The 10,373-nt window shown below is 43.2% G+C and overlaps 1 pseudogene; it reads right to left on the bottom strand.

Moving 5' to 3' along the window:
* Positions 1 to 904: 904 nt before the first annotated feature.
* Positions 905 to 1,494, bottom strand: LOC102926029 (large ribosomal subunit protein uL30m pseudogene; annotated as a pseudogene).
* Between the last annotated feature and the right edge of the window lie 8,879 nt (positions 1,495 to 10,373).

The following is a 10,373-nucleotide window of genomic DNA, read 5'->3' as shown; positions in this document are numbered from 1 at the left end:
GGTAAACAGCTTTTAGCAAAGGAATGAGAGAAATAAGCACCAGTATTTGGTTAGATCTCAACAACGCCCTGGTGGACTTCTCAGGTGTAGAAAAGGTGACTAACCCTTAGAATAGGGTAACAGGTTACTTAGCAAGTGTGATGGGTTCTAACTATGTACTTTTGACAAAATGGATAGATTGTTGGCCTATGTGTCAACAAATGAGCACTTGAATATAGGTAATTGTGCAATATGAGATGGAAAGGGTTTAAAGACTTCCTACAGTCCTGTTATTGGTTCACACAAGCAACCAATGAATACAAAACTTAGATCAGAGTGACTGCTTCATGGTTTCTTTTTGTAGCAACAAGTAAAAATAACCTGGAATACAATAATAAGTACTTCATACTCTCTTCCTTCAAACTATCTCTCAAATGCTGAGAACAGCCTGCTATGGTCTGAATGTTCAATCTTGAAAAATGAGTGTGTCAAAACTGAACTTCTGAAGTTTCCTTGGAGGGGAGGTCTTGGGGAAAGTGATTAAGCCTTGAGGGTAGATGTTATTGGTGGGATTGGTACTTTTAAAAAAGAGGCTTCTGGAGCTGAGGTGGCTTAGCAGTTGAGAGCACTTGTTTTTGCAGAGAACCTGTGTTCAGTGCCCTGCATATACATACAGAATCTTATAACTATCTATAACTCCAGTTTCAGGGAATATTATGTCATCTTTGGAACTCCTTGGATTCTGGGCACACACAGATGCATATATGCAGGAAAACACTCATGCACATAAAAAAAAAGGTTTTAAAGGGCTGTAAGGACACAATGAGAGATGTCATCCATGAGAAAGTAGGTCCCACCACACACTGAATCTGATGGGACCTTGACCATGGACTTCTTCTTCTTCTTCTTTTTTTTTTTGATTGAAATACACTTTAATGAGAACCATTTCCTCAGTAACTGTGATCTGTAATCTCAGCTGTGTGGCATCAGGACTTTTCTTCCTGCTCCACTGGCTTCAGATGCCACTGCACTACCAGCTCCCCAGTGCTCTTGAGGCATGTGCTAGACATGGTCTCTTCTGTGGGAAGTCCTTGTGGCAGCTTCAGGGGCTGCATGTGTATCAAGTGATTAACCGTTTTCAACTTTGCATTCACCGAGGGGATGTTCTTGTGAATTTGAGGGGTATGTGCCTTCTGAAGTCCAAGCATCTTGATCATATCTTTTTCCCAGTATGGATGCCTTTTTGTACTTTTTATTCTTGTAGCAATGTGCAGTTTATGAGGGTGCTGGGGGTCCCCACCGTATTTTTCATGATCTTCAGGTCTAGACTGAAACACTTCATCTGGAATCCTTGATCTGGTAAATTTGTGACGAATCCATTCTGTACCAATGAGAGATTCCACACCTTTTTTCACAGTCTGCAGTCTGCCTGGAGGCCTCTGAAATACTGAGCGCAAAATGCCAGGCATAAGTATAGTAATTCTTCTCTTTAGAAGCTTTATAGAAAACAGACAAACACTAAAAGTTTGCACCAGGTGGTCAGGGACACGTGACACCAACAGTGATAGAAGCTGACAGAATTCCAGCCAGTACTACATAGTAGAAACCCACAACCGCTCTGTCCGACCATGGACTTCTAAGACTCCAGAATTGTTAAGAAATAATCTCTGTTATGTGTAAGTTGCCTAATCTATGGCATTTTGTTATAGCAATGCAAATGGATGAAGACAAAAGGCCACAACCATCATATTAAGAGGTGTATACTTTATATTTAACAAAATCATAATGAATTTATGTATTGGTTATAATCGTAATGACAACTTAATCTGTAATAATTTTTAACACTTTATAGCTTTTCCTATAAAGAAAAATCAACTTATATGCATATTTTGATATAGAGAAAAAAATAATAAACAAAAGGATTTCAAGCATGGAAAGGTGTTATACTAAAATAAAGTGAAGTTGAAGGACATTGGTTATGTGGTGTCTTAGTTAGGGTTACTTTTACTGTGATAAAGCACCATGACCAGAGCGACTTGGAGGAAAGGGTGTATTTGGCTTACATTTACTTCCATATCACTGTTTATCACTGAAGGAAATCAGGACAGGAATGCAAACAGGGCACGAACCTGGAAGCAGGAGCTGATGTAGAGGCTCCAGAGGGGTGCTGCTTACTGGCTTGCTCCCCATGACTTTCTCAGCCTGCTTTCTTATAGACCCCAGGACCACCAGCCCAGGGGTGGCACCACCCGCAATGGGCTGGTCTCCTCACATCAATCACTAAGAAACTATCTTTCAAGCTTGCCTATAGCCCCATCTTATGGGACATTTTCTCAACTGAGGCTCTCTCCTCTCAAATGACTTTAGCTTTTGTCAAGTTGACATAAAACTGTCCAGCACACGTGGATTCCAGGAGAAGAGAGGATACAAGATGAGGTTGATTACGATTATATAAATAGAAGAGCAAGGGCTTTGGTTGTTACTCTGTTCAGACACAGCTGGGTGTACTTATTAACAGTAGTCTTTTTAGTGGCAGTAGCCTTGAGTAGCTCCTACTGAAAGAATTAAAAAAAAAACTGCACATGAATGGAAAAGCAGCAAGAGTATTATTTAAAGAGAAAGCACAAGACAGGCAAGAGTGTAGCAGGCTACTTGGGCCAGAGTGCTCAAAACACTGGTTACCATTTGAGGCTTTCTTTTGTTGGGTCTCAAAGAAGGAGTCAGTTGCTAAGTGTGTGTGGTTATCTGTTTTGATTGATAGCCTTGGGTCATGTATCCTGCACATAGTTTCAATGATCCCAATTTTAATGATTTGCATGCCCAATCATGCAAAGGTATAAGGTGATTAAAAGGAGATTCTCCCAAAAGTTCACTCGGTGGACATAGGGGAGGGTCCCAGTGAAGTGGAGGGGTGTGTAGCTGAAGGCAGGGGAGGTCCCAGTGAAGTGGAGGGGTGTGTAGCTGAAGGCAGGGGAGGGTTCCATGTTGGGAAGGGGACTTGGGTAACTTAAGCTGAGTCCCAGGTTGCCAAGCTACACTATCCTTGCCTGCCTCACCTAGAAAGAGTGATACTACTGTTTCATATTGTTATAATAGCACCTACAGTCCCTGCAGTGACCTCCTTTCAATGAATTGAACTTATGACGAAAACTTTAAAATACCAATTTTAATAAGTAAAATCTAGCACACAGTTAAAACATTTCAGGAAACACATGAGGAGAAAAGTTCAAAGGGTTAGAACTTTAACATGTATTTAGGGGGATAAACAGTTCACCCTAGAACTTTGATCTTAAGTTTTCTAAACAAACTGTTAGTGAAACTAACCATGTGGAAAATATAAAATACTTCATGTCTAAGCATACGTAGGAAATTCATAGTATGGAAAACAGCAGTCACAGTGGAGATCTGCAATTCTGTGCCATTCACCCCCAGGTGGAATGTTAGCAGAATAAAACCTTGTGGGGAGTAAAAGAAAAAAAAAAAGAAAATCTGTGCTAATATTGAAGACAATGACTGGGAGAAAGAAATTGGTCTGGGAACTACTTTCCCAGGCCATAACCTGTGGAGAGGGATTGCATTAAGCTATAGGAAGCTCAGTGATATGATCACATAGACCAGTCTATGCTAAGGAGACTGTTCTATTACTAAAAGGACCTTTCATGAAGGTTCCAACACACGGGCACTAATTAAGAAGAATCCATGGAAACATGGTAAAAGGGCAAAGTAGTGTGAGAGGTGGAGCCTGATTTGGCCCAGCATGTTAGAGAGGACCTTTGTAAGGGGTGGGAGAGGAGAAGAAAGGAGGTGAGACAATGTGTCTGAGAAATCACATTACACCATGAAGTGAAGAACAGGAGGCTCTTTAGAGCAGACCCTTGATCAAATTTCTGAGGAGGCAGCCATGAAATAGCACTTCAGAGGAGCATGTTGTAGGTGACAAAGCAGTAGAAGCATGAAATTAAACTGTTATTTTTGGTCTTTTGAGACAGGATCTTGTATTGCAGCCAGATCATTCTAGAACTAACAATACTCTTTCTGCCTTAGCCTCTGAGTGTTGGAATAATTAAGTCAACTGTAATGTATTTATTTACAGATTTATTAGATAATCAAAGCAAGCCCTGAATAGCACTCGTTTAAACCTTAAGTTAATCAGATAGTATTTACAAGCCACACAAGGACATTCATTGCTTTGGGCTCCATATCCTTGGTTTAAAGGATACCAACACACCCTATGATTTTTATAAGTGGTTCTATTTAATACCATGATTAATGAGGGTTTTTTTTTGGGTATTTACAGACAAAAAAGACAAGTAGGTCATTGTAAAATAACCACAAATTCTTCCCTTACCACAAAGACATTGTTTTTATTTTCCTAAACTTTATGATATTTCTGCCAGCCTGTGCCCAGCTCTGTCCGGTAGAATGCAGTAGAGGTGAGGATGGAGGCAGATCTCAGTGGCAGAGTCTTCACTTCTCATGTGCAAGACCCTGTGTTTACTTCTCAGCACCGTGGGGAAAAAAGAAAAGTGAGAATGAGCAAGCCTGGGGTACAAGAATCTTTTTACACCTCTTCCTCTTTTTGATCCCTGACACCTCCACATGAACAAGCTCAGATCTCCTGCTTAAGGATGAGAAAATAAAAGGCCACATGAAACAAAGATGGATGGCCCTCCAAGAGTCCTCAGACCTGTGAGAGAGGCTAGCTGAAGACAGTGATTTTGAAGACAGTGATTTTGCAGCAGCCCACAGATGCACAAGTGAACCAGGAGGAGACGGAAGAAAGCCACCCAGAAGAAGGCAGCCTCAGCTGCTGACCCATGCAGTGCTTTGCTAGGAATATCCTTCATCTTTTCTATTTTTGGAGACATCAAGCCTTGAGGTGGTTCGTTATCTAGTAAAACTCACAGGCACATGAAGCTAACTAGCTAACTAGCACTGAAAGGTTATGAAGACAAATTCAGCAGAATGCATCCCTCAACTTTACTCATACTCAAGCTGTTCAGTTTTACAGGAGCTGATATGGGAAGGTTAAAATTTTAAAAACACATGCCGGGCGGTGGTGGCGCACGCCTTTAATCCCAGCACTCGGGAGGCAGAGCCAGGCGGATCTCTGTGAGTTCGAGGCCAGCCTGGGCTACCAAGTGAGTTCCAGGAAAGGCGCAAAGCTACACAGAGAAACCCTGTCTCGAAAAAACCAAAAAAAAAAAAAAAAAAAAAAAAACCACTTAGGGATAGTATGGCATTTATGGCACAGTTACGTTGTATGACAAAACCTTCCCTGGGGAGAAGCAACAAACAGGCCTACTAACCCCAGATAGGGAAACCATGACAGACCAAAGCATGGATGCCACCAAAGCACAACTCGATGAACCATGACTTTTATTGGGGTTACTTACAGGAATATGGGTGAGGCTTACTTACGGGAGCAGAAAATTACAGGAGACAGCTGCATCACCATAGCCCACCCAGCATAGGCGATAGCTCACAAAGATGGGAACCTAGAGCACACTGCACAGCCTGCAGGCAGCTCAACAGGTTGGAGCGTGTCCTTTCAGGGTGCCTCAGCTGGTCTAAAACTCTTTCAGGCAGATCAGCTGGTTTCTGCTTCTTTACAACGTTGCTTGTCTGAGAGTCGTCTTTGCAGCTTGGCATGAATGAGAGGGATTCTCAGCCTTCATTGTTTACTCTGGCAAGGACAGCCTAGTGAATGTGGTCAGTTTCAGGGACTTCCTGAAACTCTTTTTTAGTTACCTTCCTGCTTAAGGAGCTTCTCTGCAGGAAGGAATGTTTCAATTTTGGAGGAAACTGTTACACAACAAATTATAAAAATTTAGACTATCCAGAGAAAATATAGGGATTTTTCTGATTCAGCAGCACATAAATTCCTTTAGTTGTTTTCTTATTACCATTTTTATGTAGACCATGCTGGCCTCAAATTAGTGATTCTGCTGCCTCAGTCACCTGAGTCTGGGATTATAGGCTTATACCACAATGCTTGATGAAAATACATTCCTGAAAATATTTGGAGCTAATGGGATGATACATGTCTGTAATCCCAGCATTAGGAGGCAGAGGTAGGGGGACTGCATGTTTGAAGTATCATGAAAAACAAGGAAAAATAGTTACAAAGCCTAAATTATAACTTAATAAACAAGTTATTTATATCTGGTTTGGTCTTAGGTTCACTATGTAGTCCAGGCTAACCTTCAGCTTACTATCTTCCTGCTTCTACCTCCCAGGTGTTTTGGTTACAGACACACATCACCACTCTTGGTCAGATTTTAATCTTTTAAGAGTAGATAAGTAAGGACTAGTCAAGAATTTCATCTTGCTTTCAGAGTTTAATGCAATTAGAAATCCTATTTTATTTAGAGTTAGAGATTTCAGCTAAGAGATGAAGCTGGGGGTGGAGACTGACCTGCACACCTTCAGGAACTGGGGCTGGGACAAAGGCTCGGTGATCTTCCAACCCAAAGCCCTTCTCCGCTCTAGGCCGCTGCCTTTGCAAGCACTGGTGAGAGAGAGGTGATGATCGGAATGCGTCATCGCAGGTGCCCTTGCCTTCTCTTGATGCAGTGGACGGGAAAGTGTTGATGAAGGCATTCTGGGGAGCATTAGCATCAGTGGCCCAGCAGATGGGTAATTGAGCACTCAGTTGTGCACTGTTTAAATTGTCTGTGACCTCAGGGTCTGGCATTAAGCAAATAACAATGAAATCAGAGGGTTGCGTGAGGCTGTCCTCACAGGTGACGGGGCCCCTGGGTACTTGGAGAGCAGCATGGTGAGCCAAGCTGTTCTTGTCATATTTCAGAACAACTGCAACAGACTTGGGCAATTGGCCATTTGCAAATCACTGGCCACACTTTTGACACCGATTTCCTGACCATAAGTTAAATCAGAGAGCAAAGCTGGAACACTTCTCAGACGCAGAGAGGCGATAGTAATGATCACTCTTGCTCCGGTGGTTAGCACTGACCACAGAAACCAACCTGATCATGGCTGATGGGATTATCTGGGTTAATGCTATGTTTTATTTACTTTTAATAAAAGTTTTACAATTACAGTGTGTGTGTGTGTGTGTGTGTGTGTGTGTGTGTGTGTGTGTGTGTGTGTGCTATGGCATATGCATGGGGGTCAGAGGACAACTTGGGGGAATCAATTTTTTCCTTCCACTTTGAAGGTCTAAGGGATTAGACTCAGGCCATTAGCCTTGGCGGCAAGCACATTCACCTGCTGACTCACTCAATGGCCTTGTTTTTACTTATTTTTAGAACACATGGTGGTCAGTAAAGATGTTTTGTGTGTTTCTATAGAAATGTATAGGCAATGTGATACAGGACAATAGCAAGAAGAGGAGAAGGAGGAGAGGGGTCGGTGCTAGGTAGCTTTTAATTTTTGATAGGATAATAACATTTTATATTCACTCCGCAAACACTTTCTGCCTTTGCAGTAAAATAAACACAAGTTAGAGTTAGACCCACAGAGCAGATTTCAAATTGTGATAGTATAAAAACTAGATCATACTAGATTAATATGAGGAATAGAAGAATTTGGGGGATGACTGTTTAGGTAACACTAATCATAGCATTGTATGCTGCTGTGGTTTCAGTGTGAAATGTCCCCACAGATTTATGTGTTTGAGCTCGTGGTCCCCAGCTGGTGGCCCGGTTTGGGAAGTTGTGGGACTGTTAGGAGGTGGAGTCTCACTGGAGGACGTGGGTCACTGTGTTGTGGCGGGAGGCGGGGGCTGACATTACTTGAGGTTTTCCGGCTTAGCCTCCACTTCTCATCTGTTCTTTGTCTTCTGCTTGTGGGTGTGACCAGCTGCCTGATACTGCCCCCACATCTTACCCACCATGGTGGCCCGCATGCCCTTGAACTGTGAGGCAGGGACAGATCCTCCTGCTAAGTTGATATTGTCAAGCATTCGGTCACAGCAGTAGGAGAAGTAACGGAACACCTACCGAATGTTCTTATTCCAGTTGTGTGTTCAGAGATTTGAGAGTGGCCAGAGGGCAGACACGTGGATCCTATGGAGCCACCTTGAGCCGAAGTCCGGGTCTTCCGTATGCCACCTGGCTCTCATGTGCACCAATCTACACAGACTATGTGGGTCTAAGAAATGTTTAGACCTTCCCTCAACAGTTTCCATAGGAAATGGATATTGATCACTATGGCCTCCTCCTTCTGTTCATCCATTATACTGTACCATTACAGGGTGAGGTACTTCCTATGCATCACGTGACCAAAATACTATGCAGGCAATTTAAGAAAAAAAGGCTTGCTTTGGGCTTGTGGCTTCAGAGAATTTTAGTCCATGGTTTCTTGGTCCCAAGAGTTTGGGCAGGACATCGAGGTGGCCAGAGTATGTAGTGGAGGGCTGGTCACATCATGGCTGACCAGGAAGCAACTAGCACAGCAGGAATCAGTGGCCTACTGTTAAGCATCATCTTCAAAGACTCACTCCTTTTCCACAAGGTAAGCCTCACCCCAATATAGCACCATGAGCTTTCAAAATAAGCCTATAGAGTTCACCTCACAAGGTGCTAGGGAGTCCTTCCTGCACACTTGCTCTTTTCATCTGCCAGTAGGTAGGGGAAGATCTCAGAGTCCTGATAAACCATGCTTGAATTACTTTGATGGTACAAACATGAATAGTGTCCTTGCTGACTGCCTATCTACTCAGCCTGTTGGACACTGTCCTCTCCTAACCACAGCAGGAGCTTTGTGGTCAGGTTCTCAGGGTCTAGTCTTGCTGCTCATTATGATAATTGCTCTCAGCTGGACTTTGACAGTTGATTGCCACCCAGTGGCCTCTGCTTCTCTGAGACAATGCCTTCCACACTACAGTCAATGAGCAGAGCAGATGCTGGCCTTTCCTCCTGTCACTCCTGGCTTCAAGACATGTGATATGGGCCACCTGCCTTAGCATGTCTTCAGGCCTTCTTGAAGAACACAGTCATCTGGTAGGTTCCCAGACTCTGCATTGTATATCCTTGTTGCTTTGTCTTTCTCTCAGTCTTTTCCAGAGTCAATTAGCTAATTCTTACAGTTCCATCTTGCATAGATTGTAGCTTTTCTGTGTTTCTTAGAGTCTACAAGGTAGAAAGTTCACAGCTTGTTTCTTTGTTTTCCCCACAGCGGGTTAGATATTGTTTCCCTGAAGAATGTTCACAAATTGGTCATCTCTTTTCATCAGTTTTCTGTCATTGCCCTCAGGATATTAAGTACTGGGTGATCTATCTTGAAGCAGCTTTAGGGCACTGCCTGCCTACTGGGGACAGGCTGCATGTTATCTAGAGGGGAGGACCTTGGTAGTTCTTCCAGCAAGGATGGAGAAGAGTCATTTTCAGATAAGGAGGAGTGGGCCACTTCCAGAGTATCCACAGTGTTCTGGGGACTCTGATATATGGGCTCAAAATATAGGGGGCATCTACTCAGATGTTTCTCCCTATGCAAGGCCTGGTGTTGGCCTAGTGGACTTGGCTTGGATGGGAGTTGACTTTCTTTACAGTGTAGTCCCTCTGGTAGTTAAGTCCTGGATCCTGTCCTCAACTTCATTCATCCTCTGTGGAGGGTAAAGCCTCTGAAAGGGATCAAGCATTCCTTGGCTCTCACATCTCAGTAATGGACATCTGGGCCATGAGTGCTCATGTCCCTGCTTCCACTGCAGTGTCTGTCGAAGCAATAACCAGCCAATTCCATCATCCCGTGTGATGGTTAATCTTCATTGCCAACTTGATAAGATTTGGAATCACCTAGGAGACCACTCTGGTGCTGGCTGTGGGGATATTTCTAGAGAAGTTTAACTGAGGAGAGAAGACCCTGAATGCGTGTGGCACTATCCTACAGGTTAGGATCCTGGGCTGAATAAAAAGAAGTAAGATGAACCCAGCACTCATCCCTCTCTGTTTCCTGACTGTGGGTGCAGTGTGACCAGGAGCCTCCTGCTCCTGCTCCCGTGTGATGGACTGTACCCTTCAAATTGTGAACGAAAAATGAGCCCCTCCTTCCTTAGGTTGCTTTTATTCTGTATTTTCTCACAGCAATGAGACATGTTACTAACACACCTAGTGACTTCTCTTTCCTCTGTATATGGCAGACAACCACTAATGCATTCCCTTCCACTGTGTATCATCCTAGTTGACCACTGCAGAAAGCTTTCAAATTGAGCTCCACTCTATGCCAGGTATTCTCTGGATTTCACTGAGTATCACATAGAGGGTTCTTGTTGCTAGGTAACAAGGAATAATGGAGATCCAGCTTAAAGCTCCATCTTAAGACAGTTTTCTGGGATGGCTCCTTTTACCAAGCCTTGTGGGTTGGATTCTCAACAGAAGAATCTAAAATGGAATTTTTCTTTCCTGGTGCTTTTGAAAGAATATCCATGAGAT

This window comes from Peromyscus maniculatus, chromosome 3 (genome assembly GCF_049852395.1).
Source record: "Peromyscus maniculatus bairdii isolate BWxNUB_F1_BW_parent chromosome 3, HU_Pman_BW_mat_3.1, whole genome shotgun sequence".
NCBI lineage: Eukaryota > Metazoa > Chordata > Mammalia > Rodentia > Cricetidae > Peromyscus > Peromyscus maniculatus.
Note: the sequence above shows the minus strand (reverse complement) of the source record. Positions and strands in the feature narration are given on the sequence as shown.